This window comes from Centruroides vittatus, unplaced genomic scaffold, assembly GCF_030686945.1.
Source record: "Centruroides vittatus isolate TY-2023 unplaced genomic scaffold, ASM3068694v2 scaffold_3046, whole genome shotgun sequence".
In the NCBI taxonomy this organism is placed as follows: domain Eukaryota; kingdom Metazoa; phylum Arthropoda; class Arachnida; order Scorpiones; family Buthidae; genus Centruroides; species Centruroides vittatus.
Window position 1 is genome coordinate 1,954,886 of NW_027122699.1, and position 16,628 is coordinate 1,971,513.

The window sequence follows — 16,628 nt, forward strand, 5'->3', positions numbered from 1 at the left end:
GTTACCTCGTTAATCCGACGTTTCGAATGATTACTAAACCCACAAAACCGCATTTAGATGCCACTTTTGATTTATTTTAGTTTATTTTCACCTCATAAATTAATTACTTTTTTTAGTGGAAAGTACATTTAGCTGGATTTTGATTTTCTTTTTTAGAAAAGTAAACTGAATACTACTCGAGGCTCTATTTAATATAGAATTAAGCACTCTTTATCTCGTATTTTTCGTGTTTCCTCCTTTCGTAACAATTCGGCCAATCAATATCGCAAAAAATTTATATTTTCTGTTAGTTAAACACTTAAACCTACATTAAAATTATCGTAATATGAATTATATAATGCTATTGGGCTGCAATTTGCAAATTGTAACCTATACATTCCCACTGTCGTCCGTTGTCTTTCCTTAATCTCGAGAAAGAAGTTAGATAGATGAAATCCAAGATCAGATATGGAGACCTTAGGGTCAGAAAGACCCGATTAACTGTATAATTACTTCGTTGCAAACCAGAAATCATGTTATTTCACTTCAAAACTTTCCCCGAATGCAGTTAATAGATGACCGGCACGACTCTATTGTTAAAGGGAAAGTATGACGTACGGGGCAAGACAATACTAATTTAGGTGGAGAGCATATATTTTAAAATTAAATAAATTAAAAATTGCAGGCATTGTGACGACGTCATAATAAATAATTGCTCGTTTTTATTTATTTATTTACGGAAAGAGTTATTTAAAATTCTTTATATTCGTTGTTAGCAAAAAATGAATTTTTTAATTTGACAATTTATAAAAGTCTAGTTTTCTGCAACATATAAGATTTTATCTTTCTTAATATATAAAAAAAAAAATGTATAAAGATAGGTATCATTCGGGATGGCGGAAAACATATCGAAAGATCGATAAAATCTCAAGCCATAAATATATTTTTTTTAAAAAAACAAAATACACAGACTTAAAACACAAGTATACTCTTTCGCAAAATAGAATTTTTCGTTTTAAATTTAACATTTATAGTGATTTAAATATTTAACGGTGGACGTATTAAATTTATTTAAAATGTCGTTAATATAATACACGAGATGGAAAGTTACCATTTTATAACGAGATAAATAACCTTTGGTATATTAAAATTTGAAGAGTACCTTTTAATCCTTCTTAATGCGGAGAAATAAAAATTTCGAGTGTATAAAGGACACTTTAATTTCTCACCGCATAAAAAATATTTTTTATATCTTACAAAAAAGCAAAATGTTACCTTGTAGTTTAAATTATAGAGCAAGCAAGAAGTTTAAAAGTTTGATTTATTTTAATGCCTGCTAGCTTAGAGGTACGACAATAAAATTCTTAATTAATCCTATTATAGTAAGAGAGGAGTTATTTTCTCACGGCATTCTTCGTTTAAAAAAAAATAAATAAAATAATAATAATAAAAATAGCACCAGCGCTGCCAAGCAATAATTTAATCGAGAATACATCACCGAATTACGACTCTCGATATTTATGGACATCTCTCGGAATTTATTTTCCTCCGACGAATGCCCTTTATGTATTATCAATGGACGGCAATTTAATGTTCTTTTATATTATATTTTTAATTTAAACGATATAAAATAATACCTGCTATCATTTGGCGGAATGTTATTTAAAGGTTGTTTGATCGATTAGTTGTTTTTCTAGATGGAAAGTCTATAGACTACGATGACATAATTCTCCTTACACCTTCTAGCACGAAAAATACAGTAACCAGTTGCTTAACTTTCCCTGCAACATTTAAAATTTCTGTAGCGCCATCTGTTACGATATTTTATTATTAAAAACTGTTTATATTTTTAATTGTAATAATGTGGCAAAAAGCTTAATTTCTAGGGTAGGGACGGGTTTTATAAAAAATTGAAAATGGTGATAACCAGTAAAATCGTCAAGTTCGACCCTATTCGAGTTAGGACAAATCCCCATCCCGTCGACCTTTAACCACCAAAATTTAATAGCATCGATCCCCCTAATACACAAACTTCCCGGCAAAATTTTTAAAATTTTCAACAAAAAGCACGGGAATTATTAAGCTTCAAACAGGGTGGCACACACAAACATCGATACATACAGGAAAAAAAAACCCAATTTTTTTGCATTTCTCGAAGTTTCAAGCTCTTCTGAGTCCAAAAATGTAAAAATCTTAGGGGGATCATTTTTTGACCGATGGCCATACTTCCCTCTGTTATATATAACAGAGCCGGGACAGTAAAAATTATGATTTATGCCGAAAAATAACAGAATCAAAGGTTTAACTAAAACCGAATTAGATTTTTAATTTATAATGCAAATACAGGGACATTGCTGCAAACTAATAAATAATTACACACAAACATTATAGGATAATAACGTTAAGACAACAGTGGAGTGCGATGATAACAGCAAACGTAAACACTATGCGGTATATTGCCTATACAATTTATCGGTAATCCAAAATGTAATCTGGCAGATAAAACCCCAGTTAATCAGGTGGCGAAATAGATGAAGAATATACGACGATGATAGCACGGAACAAGATCTGCAGTAATTATGGAATTGTCATCCAACACACACTTATCAATAAAACTTAAGGGGTGAATGTATCGATTTTTAAATCTGCCATCTAGTGTGAGAAAATGGAAATGTTTAAACTGTTAAAAAATATATTTTCTCTTTCTTTGAATTCACTTTCCTTTGAAAAATTGATGCAATTACTTATTACCGCTTCAAATATTCTATTAATTATTTCTTTTTATCGAAAAACTCTGCGATTCTTTACATTATTCAAAATGGATTACTCTTTGGAAACATTTGTTAAATGTTTAATTAAAATTATTCGTATAATTTACCAGTTAATTATAATAAAGTTATTTTTCTGTAATTTTCGGGAAAGAATAGAAAATCTACTTGAAACAAATCGCAGACTACATATTTATCATTTTTAAGAGGAAAATTCGATTTTTAAAATAATTTTAAACGTGATTATTAAAGAAAATTAAACGGGTTTAACGTACTGATAAATATTTCTCCATTTAAATCGAAATACAGACGTTATGATATTTTTGATTCAACTTAAATAGACAAATAAATAAAGACAAATTTGTAAATATTTAAGACAAATAGACGAAACTCGTTTACTTAAATGATTCTCTCAGTATTTTCACTAATGAATAGTACTTCATTCATACGATTTAATCAGCAAGCGTACAGAATTTTTAAATAAATGAAGCATTTATACAGTCGGAAGGGGAGACAAGAGAATTATTGAGTATTCATTTGTGCGTAACAATCAACTATGGAAAATCCGATTATATCAATGTTTCCATTGATATCATCTACTAGGAAAAAGTATCTTCTAGCTAAAAAAAAAAAAAAAAAAAAAACCAGAAGGGCCAAATGGACATGACTAAATATTCTATTACTCCAGTAGAATAACCGATTTTGGAAAGAAGAGCGATTACCAAAAAGGAAAAAAGGAACATGCTTGAATAGTTAATATAACTGCTGTGTTGGAGTCCCATCAGCAGCAAGAGAGTAAGATTAGTTGAGGTTATTGAATCTGACTGAATATTTGATGATATTCGACTACTTTCTCACGGGGGACGTGCCATTTAAGTGGTTTATGTCAGTTTAAATTGATCACATTGTGTTCCGACATGATGGATACTAGCAAATTTTTTAAATCTTTTTTTAAAAGAGTGGTTTCTTCAAAAGAAAAAATCGTGCGCCATATTTTCAACTTATTTGTATGAATATTTAAAATAATATTACGTTATTTTTAATGTATGGGCCTACGACTTATTCGTCGCTTCTGTTTGACGTAGGAAAAATAGAAATATTAGTATACTTCGTGAAATAGTTTGTGTGTTTCGCTATATAAATTTTCGAAATAAATTATTCTTGTCATAAATGTAAGAGAATAATGACTCGAAATCTCTTTGGAGATTTGCCAAGATGTAGTTCTGTAGTACCATTTTTTTTCCTTTTTTTTCGTTTTAGAAATGCTAAGAAAGGCGATTTATAGTGTAAGCAATGAGCTATCGTCCTTACTGTATAACAAGCAAGTTGTAAGATTATTGTAATATTTTCTGTATTTTTATAGTTGACGAATAATTTATAACCGCTCATACTTTGTTATAGTAGTTAAGCCAACGATCAGTAGATGGAGAAAATACTTAATATAATTTTCTCCATATTAAATTATATTTTCTATCTATTATAAACATACTGAGTGCAATCGAAATTACATACAATAAAGATACATGTATCCTATACTGTATGCAGTTCTGTTCCGCACTCTATTCAAAGTAAATGCTTTAACTTGCGTTATATTAAATATACGTAATTATTTAACACATAAATATAAATTTACATTAGTTAACTTTAGTATCTTTACTGTAGAACGAACATCGAATTTCATTTATTTAATAATTTATATTCAAACATTTCAATTTTAGATTTTATACGATATACAGTAGTTTTTATTCATTCATCATTGTATAAAATTTATTGTGAAAAACTATCTCTATTGCAAAGCAATGCAATTATAAGATAATCACTAGCAATCTGTTTATCGATTATAATACAAAATGAATCAGCGACTGTTTTTTCCTGTACAAAGTTCTTTGTTTATATACAACGATAGCTTAGGACAGTAAACTACTTACATTCGTTTTTATCAAAGTGCTTATTATTACCGAATTATAAACAAGATGCTTTATAATGTTTTATTAAGAAAAATTTTTATTTATTTTAAACAATCAAAATAATAAATATTATAATTGAATTTATATACCACACTTAAATTGAATTTTAAATCGAATTTAAAATATATATTCGAAATATATTAATTTATTGCTACATAAATAAAAAGCATATATACTTTTTTTTTCTGCAAATAACTTGATGTTGAAAGAAGCGTGCGGAGAATTATTCATTTTTTCTTATATTTTAATTAATATTCTGTTAAATTTAATTCTTAATTAGTATTTGAAATTAAACGCATCGTTATGAAGTTTTATTTAGTTTACAAAAATTTAGATACTTATTAATTTTGTTTGTTCACGAATATCGGCATTTCACAATACTAAAATTATCTCATTAGATAGACACGATAGAAGAGTAATTTAAAAAGCGTAGATGACTAATGTTTATTACAACACTATTTTACCAAGTATATAAATTAGGTGTGCACTTCCATACGAACAGATGAATGAACTGTAGAGCACACACGAGACTGTTTTTGATACGTCGTTGATTTAATTGTTATCCGATAACGTTGTTTCTCGATTAACGCGAGGGATAAATATCGAAATATTGGATTACCAGTTGGGCTTTGAACTAAAAAATTCAAATTAAATAGAATTTCCGTCGTTTGTTCTTTCGGTATATCGAAGGAAAAAAATTATATGTATTACACAATTGAAACTTAATGGTGATCAAGAACAGAGATTACATATTATAACGGGTCAGATAGACAGAAAAAAAGGAATGAAATATTTAACCTTTAATACTTATATATATATATATAGTTTATAATAGTTGGTATTTTTATATTTCATCCGGAATATATAAAAACTTGCTTAAATATTTATGTATGTATTTCCAATTTATGCAATATATTGCGTTCAAAAACAGATACAGCGGTAATCGTATTAAATAAAACGGTAAGCGAGGGAAGAACTTAATAAATTTTTAATGCTTAATGTAAATATCAAATATATCCTATACTTACCTAAACAGAAAGCGAGCCGAAATGCAGATAACAAAGACTTGCATGTTCTACTAACATTGTCAAGACGGCAAAGGAAATGACAGACAAGTCTAGATAAAGTTGTGGATTTAGGTTGTATACGTGGGTGAATAGCGTACTTCGTTGACTAGTATCGGTAGGAATTTTTCTATGACCTGATATCGTTTCTCGGTTTTTTTTCCACCGAACTCAGTCACTTATCACTTTCTCGAAATATTCTAAAAGCTATTTTGAAAATTCTAATGCAGCAATTTCACATTTATACTATTTTTGTGTATAAATTAAGTCGGAATTTTGATTTTTTTAATTGAAAATTTAAATTCGCACAGAACGTGACGTAACGTTAAATAAAAATTACATTTAAGTATACTATTTGTAAGATTAATAAATAATTTTTACTTCCGAGTAATAATCTACGAATATCAAGTAGTAAAATTATAACGTGGAAAAAATTAATAATAAAAAATCCTAATGTTTTCAGAGTCCATACAAGGAAAGGATGTATTATAAACGGAAGTGAGTAATACTCGGGCCAGGGTTGAACATCCCCAGAATCAACATAGAGACCCAGTGACGTAGATAAAAACATCTTTGTCTTCTTACACAATGTCTACTATCTCCGTTCTTTAAGTGTCATTAGAGATTTTCTTTCTTTATCCGATATTCTACTTTACCAGCTAATCACTTATCTAATAACGTTAAAATTTTTTTCAAAAGAATTGTTTAAACCGTTAGTAAATTACGAATAAAGTAGTCCCAACGGAAAGATAATTTTTTTATAACTTTTGGAGAATTATCTTAATACTCCGATACTTTATCAGCCGAGAATTCTATATCACATTATTTATTAAAAGATTTATGTAAATTTTTTTTTCAAGAAGTTCAGTTAACAATAATATTAAGTTCTTAACAAAGCCCTAAAACACATATCCTAATACAGTGCCTATTAAATAATTAGCGTTATCACCAAATTACAATTCGCCATCAACGATAGCAGATGGAAAAATATAATCGCAGGCCGAATCCATAAATAGATGAACAGTAACTTACGTTGTTAAAAATTAAAATTACGCTCATTGCCAAGCTTCGATAGCTAATAAAATATTTAAAATATACACTACTTACTGGTAAAGAAAACTTGGTGATTTCCATTTTATGGCAAACGGCCGACAATCATTTAAGTGAGTTGTAACCGCGAATGTGAGAAATCGGCCTATATCTAGACTTATAGAGGGAGCGAGTGGGAGAAAAAACAGAGGAACCGAGTACAGTGCATTCATAAATAAGAAAGGGAGAAGGTTTCTCAGTTAGCCACGTTTATATCACTTTGTAATTGCTTTAAAAAATACGGCTAGTAAACGTCTAGGTATTGTAAAATACATTTTATCTCGAATAACCGCCCAAATTTGTCGAAATTAACGAAATAAAATATAATTTATTTTATTTCTTCGTTTTAAAGTTTACATGATGTTTGTTAGTCGTTGTTAATAATATTAAAGGCGTTAAAATTTAAAAAATATATATATATTACGTCTGATTGTACATCAGATAAAGTTCTGGAGGAATAAATGGTAAATATAGTAGGCGAGGACAGACGAGCAACATCCCGGGCGCCGAATTGACAAAAAAATAAAAAATAAAAAAAATATGAAAGTCTGCGTTTGTCTTCGTATCTAAGAAAAATGACAAACGAAAAAATATCCCTTACACTTTTACTAAGATATTTTATTATACCAATGTCATTACTTTTAAATCTTTATAGCATTTATATAATATTAGAAATAATTTTTATAACGTAAGAATACGATTAGTGTATTAAAGAACAGATCCGGATGCGTATTCCATTTGTAGAATCCAATATATTATTTAGTATTAAGTCGATAGAGATAAGAGCACGTTGTCCAAATTGTAAATTACTGGTTTTAGGCAGTAAATGCGTGGGTCGTCGTAAAGCCGTTTGCTGCGGCAACCTGGATTGCCATAACAAAGCCCATTCAGGGGATACTTAATGTATTCGGGGAAAAGGCGGTCTTTCGGTACCATTGGATGCATCCAGACCAATATACACTCCTTGAAGCTTAATAACTCCCGCGCTTTTTGTCGAAAATTTCTGAAATTTTGCAGAGAGATTTGTGTATTATGGAGATCGATGCTGTTAAAGTTTGGTGATGAAAGGTCGAGGGGGTGGGAAGATAAAGTGGAAGTACACATTGCTATTTTGTAAATTACAAACGCCAAAACGAATTTCGTGAGAAAGTATTTACATGTCTACAACTTCGCTTCCAACGGTATATAAATTTCCTTCATGCGAAATATCGCCGTCGAAATAATTTAATCGTTCGTACCAAACTACTGTACGTCGACTATCAATTGGCACATGTAAAAGAAGCAAAATTCTGGCAGATATTTATCATCCGGATTATATAACGTTCCGTCTATTAATCAATCTTATAATAAAATTATTAATGGAGAGTTCAGTAGACAGAGACAGCAAATTCATTTTTAATAAAAGAAATCATTACATTCAAAAATTTTATATTGAATTAGCTTTGGAAATTTAAGCGGTTTTTAATTTCGGATTCCGTAGACAAAATTAAATTTTAATTTTCGGCCGGAAATTAATCCGCATTAAATCTACGTATTGGAAGGAAAATAAATTATAATAAATACGAAAGGGGGAATTTATATTTAGAACATTAGGACTTAAACGTCAGAATTAACCGCGATGCACGGGTGTTTATTAATATTTACGGCAAGAAGCTTCGAGCAAATTCGTAATAACTTATTTAAGACCGGGATTTAATATAATGCATTTACTAAGTAACGGATATTTTTACTTTTATCGCTACGTACCAATTCTCTTTTTCGTGAATAAATATAAATTATATTAATATTTTTATAAATATTTGGTTTAAATCCGTTTTTTTTCTCACGTAGTGAGGATTTTGTATAGAAAAGATATTTTAAAATGAATTTTTAACGATGTTTTCGTACAGTAATTAATTTTATTTTATGTAAGAAATGTCGTTACTGTTTTAAACGATTATAAAGCTATTATTTTTAAATTTATATACATTTTATAATAGAATCGAGCCTCTCATCTTTGATTTGTAAAATAGATTAACGATTGCTGCAAAATGGCTTTTTTCGGTCAAATATCGGTATGACATGTTAATATTAACCGAGAATTTTACATCATCGGTACTAAAGTTTGAAATGTAACTAAAATAATTTACTTCTGTACGATATTTCTAAACGTATTCAATGGATCTGGGATATGTGAATGGAAGGAAACATCAATGATACGACCGGATGGCCGAGGCGTCGGTCTGTCGCTTCGGAACCCGGGTTCGAGTTCGAGTCGGAACCTCAGAAATTTTCGTGCGGTTTGACCCAGATAATTCGGGATCATTTCCTGTCCGAGAGCCAAGGCAACGAATGCGGTCGAAGGATTCGATAAAAATCCTTCGTAGTGTCCGAAAGGAGTTAAAAAAAAAAAAAAAAAAAAAAAAAATTAAACTTGATACAATAACTGAAGCCCGACAGAAGAGAATAACGAACGTTGAGCGAATATAAGAAATTTCTTCTTTCACTCCTTACAAAAGTAAAAGAATATTTATTAATTGCAATTCTTTTCTTCCAACAGGAGAAAATATCGATTTTATTATTTAAATAATTGTATGAAAAATATTTATCGCTATTAACGCGGCATCTTTTCTTCGATAAAAATCACCAGTGGCCGAAAAAGTTAGGGAAAATGTATTTTAACTCACAATTTAATTTCTGTGGATAAACGAAGACGTTTCAAAGCAAAATAGTTTGCTTTGTCAACGATTTTTATTTTTTAAAACTTTTCTCTCGACATTTATGCAATAATTATTATTAATTATTTTGTTCCATACGTTTTAAGTCGAATATAAAAATTTACCTACTTTACGATCGCTAACCAGGTCTTAATGATAGAGTTAAAACGCTAAAAGCCCGGGCCCTAATTGTTAAATACCGAAAATTTCCACAACTTACCGCCACGAGAATACTAATACCGACAGGTGGAAATTTCGTTCACGTAGCCTAGTTAAAACTTTCCTTTCCGGAGATTCGGGACGATAAGTAATTTATATCCACAATTTTTAACAAAATAAAATTCCTTTTGTTTCGCCGAACAAAAGAAATATTATGTTTAAAGGATAACACTCGTGTTTGAGGAATTTAAACATAAAAATTTTATTCCGTTTAACGTTAATAGTTTAATATAAGACCCGACTATATTATTAACAATAGAATATAAATCTTTATGTTTTTAATTTTTACTTTCCCGGCTATTGTATATAACAGGAAAGTACGGCCATCGGTCAAAAATTTAGCCCTCCCCGAAGATTTTTACACGTTTGGACTCAGATTTTGAAATGTCGAGAAATGCAAAAAAATTCGATGATTTTTCCTGTATGTATGGATGTTTATATGGGGGGAGCGATTTTTCATCCACTTTGAAGCTTAATAACTGTAAAATTTTCGAAATTTGGCGGGAGGTTTGCGTATTAGGGGCTCAATGCTACTAAATTTTGGAGACTAAAGGTGAAGGGCAGGCACCAGGATGGGGAAATACAGGGGGGGTGACGTTTCCTATCTCGAATGTGGTCGGACTTATCGTCGTTATTCGCATTTACAATTTTTTTTAATAAAATCACTACCCTCGAAATTAAGCTTTTTGTCAGTTTATAATAATTAATAATATAAGAAGTTTATAAAATAAAATCTCGTAATACGGGTTTACGTAACTCGTTGATGGATTTTTTAAAATATAATACCGTGGCGATTGGAAGTTAACATAAAAACTTTATATAGGAAAGGATACTAAAGTTTAATATAATAACCGTTCAATAAAATAATGCTATAAATCTACAAACTTAAATCGAATGTGTAGAAGAAACGTCCAATATAAGTCACAAACAAATTTTTATTTTTCGTATAATGGAATATATAATAATAAATGCCTCGACGTCATCGTGCTATAAGATTCTTTCGCGCCTCGTTAATAATTCAGCAAAACGGGATACGGTTTTAGTGGGTAAAATAAAAGCATTTTATACACCGAAAGCGACTAATGTTACAATTCCAGCTATAAAGCGTATCGCCTTTCATTACAAGACCCGAAGGGGGTGGAAGAAAAAGCAATTTTGTTTTATGAAATTTAATGGCACAATTACAAAAAGAAAAAAAAAATTACATCGAAATTATTCGGATAAATTAAGCTATTTTAACTTATTACGCTATATAATTGCATTGATCCCTCGTGTGCTTTAAACTAAATTAGTGTTTAATTCACTTAGAAAATTGCCACGAATTTCGCTCGAATTAAAAAGTTTTTATATTTTTAGTTGCTAAAATTAAAATAACCGTACGAGATATTTTTTGTATTTTTTTTAAAAATTATTATTTTATTCTTTCGGGCATTGGATTAGAGAATATTTTATATTTTGGATGGCATCCAGCTTTCATACGCCATTTACGACTTGGGGAATTTCGAAGTGGGTAATATATCAATCGAGTATCGTCCTTTCTGCTTTGTTAACCGATTAAAAAATAGTAACCGGTTAAACGAATGCCAGTTTGATTATAATGCGCAAGAAAGAATCGGAAAGAAGTACTAGAAAAGTGGCGCGGCCGAATTATTAAGTGAAAGCAAGAAAAGAATAATAATAAAAAATAAATAAAAGAAACACAAAGTAGGTCAGCGAGTGTCTCAATGGGGTCTTTATCCCCATCGCAGACTTATCTGGCTCGTCGACCGCACCGTTATTCTGTGTTGGCATAATGTAGAATTTTTCTCTTATTCCTTAGAAACGCGGCATTAATTCCCGTCGAAAATTTAAACTCTACAAGCGGCATAAAATTAAAACTTAGACATTAAAAATTAAAATTTTTAAAAGCATTTATGTTAATTGAGAGATAAACTACGGTGAAACGGGATCTAGAAAAATAACTTAGACTTAATAGAATCGCTAATAATACGTAAACGTAGTTTTAAAACTTTCTCGTATATCCCATTTGCTATTTATTAATTATTAAACATTTGGAAACAAAGCGCAATAAATTATTTATAAATGTAACAATAATTAATTTTAACGGAATTTTCAAATAAATCTCGCTACGTAATCCATATCGTAAAAGCTCTCGGCTAATAAGGATCTTAATAATTAATAACGACGCGACGAACTCGGAAATTTGACCCAAAGTTGCTACCAAACCTCATACTTAACAAAATGTATAGGCCTAGATGATAATTCTATTTTTAATATTTAACTTTACAAATATCATTTATTTATAGAGGACACCGTTCCCGCGCGGATATTTTTTTGGTTTACAATCATTTGTTGCGAATTGAGGTTATAGGGAACAAATTAAATTATACACTGCCAGGGCACCGTCCATTACCAAACTTTAGAACTATCATTCTCGTATGGATACAGAAATAAAGAATACTCGGGAATCAAAGGAATACACTCGCCCGACGAAATTTCGAAATCCACTGTTCACTTAAAAGCATAAACTACACACGCTAACAGTGAACTGTTTTAATATTGGCCGGAATTGGCATAACCGTCAAAAGAGATATTAAGTAAAAAGGTCGACGACATTGTATAAAAGTTGAAGAAACTTCAAGTTTTGGTGATGGCAGCTTGGCAGATACGTCATTTGCGTCGTGATTGTAAACATAGGTGTCCTTGCGAAGTACGTGACAACAAGTTCATCAGACGCAGACTCATCCTGTATTTCTATTCGGTCAATATTTTGGTAATGACATTTTGAAGTTCACTGCCCATTTAGAAAACTTATCAATGACGTAAATATATCTCATAATAATGATTAATTTTTAAGAGATTCGATGCCGATGGAAGTCCGTTGCAACGTAAAATCATTCCGTTAATGGAAGCGTTGGCTAGTGGAACGCAATGTATTGTAGGTTGTGCATTTTTTGCCGCGTGACGTTGTCGGTAACGGGGACCTACATCCATTCCACTAGACATATTTCAACTAGAATGCTGCAAAACACGTGACCGAGAATTGTACAAGCGTCATCGGAAAAAGTTTAACGAGACCCCCGAAATTTTTTTACCGCTTCCTACGCCATCACGGTCTTTCCGAAGTTCGTACCTCAGATTCGGTACGTGGGTGCCATTTGTCAATAAACTCGGGAGATAGGGCGTCGCGAAATTTAACTTGTCCACACGTGGAACGGTCTCCTCTATATATGTATATCCGAAACATCTCCTCTCACGTAATTGTATCTGTAATTCTGTAAATTTATGTAAAATTTGCATTAGGAAAATGGAAAATGTCTAGTCACTTAAAATACGCCTTGCATCGTCGTGCGCCGCGTGGATACTTTCCACAACGTATGTAATATCCAATATAATAATTATACTCTTTATTACACGCACGAGAATTATTTTTTTATGAAGAATTATTAAAATTTCAATTGTTTTCGAAGACTCGTATTTACCAAAATCCCTTAAATTTAAGTAAATATACTTGTAGCCACTTTAAAAAAATACCGTGTCATATAAACTTCAATATATCGGAGTCTTATCGAATTTCCCCTATATTCCTCTATATATATGGATACGCGAAATATAAAATATATATAGGACATATATCTAAAAAATTTAAAGAAGTAAACAATTTAAAAGGTACTATTTTCTATCAAGAAAATTGAAAAGATACAATTGTTTTCTACTCATCCTTTTCCCCCCTTTGAGAATTACTTTCATTTTTAAGTGCTCTTTCGACGGAAGAAACAGAGCATTAGATGAAAACACTACAAAAAAGCAACGATTTATAGATACAAAAGGCAATTTAACAATATTTTAAATTGTCTCTTCTCTCTGCAAACGGACGGTAGGACGAGAGTAACAGAAATTTAAATTTAAATTATACGAATAAGTAAAAATAATCGACGGAGAAACACCCGAGTCCCAATTGATTTGATATTACATTTGTTAAAGGAAATTTAGAGCCGACGTTGGAAACTAATTTTTAATTTATTATAATTTTGACATAAATAAAATTTCGAATGACAACGTATAAAATATAATTTAAAACATTTTTTCCATTGTCTAAAATCGCTATTATTTCGTCGTATTTTTTGACAAAAATAAAGAACATTTTAGATATTTTTTTTACCATCGACGTGTCGAAATATTATTTTCGACGTTGGATTTTTTCCGAGGCTAAAGATTTATTATAAGGACTATTTATATAAATTTTAGAAAAGTGGAAGAAAGACGACAAAAAATGAATTCGAATAGTAACTTATTAAAAGGAAACGGAGCGAAAAACATCAAAATTATTCACGAGATACATCATAACTAATTTTAAAACTTATTAAATTTTAATGCATGGTGCATTTTAGAAATTCAGATATAAAAAAGTTTCCTTTGTAATTAGCTCTTTGGATGTTATGTGATTTTTTCGGAATGAATATTTGATAAAATTTAATATTTCTTCACGAAGAATATCATTAAAGTAATTTTAAATATTAATTAGATTATTTTTTATAAAATCATAAACACGTATTTATAATTAAAATAAAATTAAACCGTGTGCGAGTAATTTTAATATTTATAAGTAATTTTGAATTACAGATTTATTTAATATATAATTTTTAATTAGTAGGCTTAATGTCAGTCGACAATTTTGATGAAATGAAAATAAATACAAGCACACAACACAATCAAATTTAAACACAAATACGAAAACAAATGGCCCATATAGTTAAACACACAAACACAAATGTATTGAAACAAACAAACACGAATACAATACATCTAAACACACGAACACAATACATGTAAATACACGAACACAAATATATTTAAAGAAACAAACTCGAACAGAAATACATTTCAGCACACACCCACGTACTGTACAAAAACGCTACTTCCGCCATCTGTCGAAATCGATAGAAACTAAACACGATAACAGAAAAATGCTTTTATAGATGAAATCGCTGCAAGTTCCAACATCGATTAACGAAAAACAATCGCCGCGGCCGCACGTACGCACGTATTTAAATAAGCCTTGAAGTTTGATCCATATGACGCCAACGAAAGGCAGCCGAAGGCGTTTACGGGTAAAATGCCACCGACACGAACAAACGGAATACGAATAAAGTCGTAAAGACCAATCGAAAACACAAATTCGTATATTTAAACTTTTTTATACCCAAAATTAGAACGATGTTTGCGACTAGAATCTTAAGTGCAAATTCGAAACTGGCTTATAAATAATACTTACTCTCGTTAGGATTTTACAGCAGGAAAGTTTAACTCGTAACACCCGAGAGCATTCTCAAATATAGATAATAGAAAGAATTGTAAAGGAAGCGATAGAGAACGTGGAAACTTTGAACCGCATTATCTTTGAATTACCGCGATTACCTTTCAATATTATAAATTCCTGATAATTTATGAAATACCGGACTTTGCCAGTTATCAACGTATAGAATTTCTTCTTAATTTACTCTAGAAAGAATATATTTAAATACGAAATTATCATCTATACCGACGATTACAATTAGTGCGGTCGGCGAAACGTTAAATGAAATTATACGATAATCTCGAAAACCGAGTGTAAAATTTCTGCAATTACTTTTAAGCGTGCATATTGTATATTTTAACATTGTAAATGCAAAGAGGCAAAGTCTTCCAGGTTCACAGAAGGTTGCAAAATTATTTTCGCTTATAACGTCCGTTTTACAAAATATGTTTATTCCATTTAGTCATTAAATACAACAGACGTTGTTACTTAGGCAATTTATGCAAATTAAATAGAATAATTCTGAAAACTTATCCGAATTTTAACGTTAGAGTTTATAACCGGGGCATCCGCAGGGGGAAGCCGAGAAGGGGTGTTGCCCCTGCCGAAATTTTCTTTATACACTATTGTTTAGGCCGCGGTTGTGTGTCCGCGGATACCGCGTAAAACGAAATTCCGCGTAAATTCGTGTTCCGCCAAAGTAGTGCCGGATGATTGCCTAGACGCTTATTCAGCCATTTTCAATTAACAGAAAAACGTTAAAATGTATTTTAAAAGTTCTACCTATGTTTTATTCTATACTGCACATTGAATTTCTTAATAAAAATAGTCAGCGAGCCGTTAGTAAGGATTATTAGTCGGAACTACCTCTGTACATCCAATGGATTAGCCAAACTATTCTCCATCTGCGATAACACGAATCTCATCAATTTCGCGTAAAAAACGAGACCGTCCTATAATTTTTTCACTTTCTTGCTTTTATTTTTCATGCGTGTTTATTAATTGCCTCTCACGAAGACAGCCGAAAATACTATAAGTAGGTGGTTTTCGACCCAGGTGCTGCGAAATATATTGCCGTGCAGCGTCGAAACACTACTCGTACGGTATTACTGCAAGTAAGATAAGCGCAATAACACTTCGGTACATTGATAATGAAGGGGTTCTAGAAAAAAAATTACCGAGTTAGGAGCGATGCAAGAAAAAACATCCAGCAACGAGTTGCTTAACTTTTCCGGCAACATTTGGTGACGCCGTCAATTATATTTTAGTAAAAACTATTTTAAACTATTATAAAATGGCAAAAAGCTTAATTTTGAGGGTAGAGATGGGTTTTATAAAAAATAGTAAATGCTAATAACTCGTAAAATTGTCATTAACTCCAATCCTACTCGAGATACCGACCCCCTTTATCTCTCCATCCCCTTGACTTTTAATTACCAAAATTTAATAGCATCGATCCCCCTAATACACAAACCTACCTGCAAAATTTCAGAAAATTTCGACAAAAAGCACGGGAGTTAATAAGCTCCAAACAGGGCGAATAAAATCGT

At 30.9% G+C, this 16,628-nt stretch overlaps 1 protein-coding gene across 2 annotated transcripts in view; it reads right to left on the reverse strand.

Moving 5' to 3' along the window:
- Positions 1–15,288, reverse strand: part of LOC136988121 (uncharacterized) — a 69,345-nt gene extending 54,057 nt beyond the window's left edge. Inside the window, exon 1 of one of the 2 annotated variants that reach the window (XM_067285941.1) lies at positions 15,058–15,288. The gene's annotated coding sequence lies outside the window, so the exon portion shown is untranslated. Of the gene's footprint in view, positions 1–5,742; positions 5,809–15,057 lie in introns of those variants that run through there. The other variant, XM_067285940.1, reaches the window with a different exon arrangement.
- Between the last annotated feature and the right edge of the window lie 1,340 nt (positions 15,289–16,628).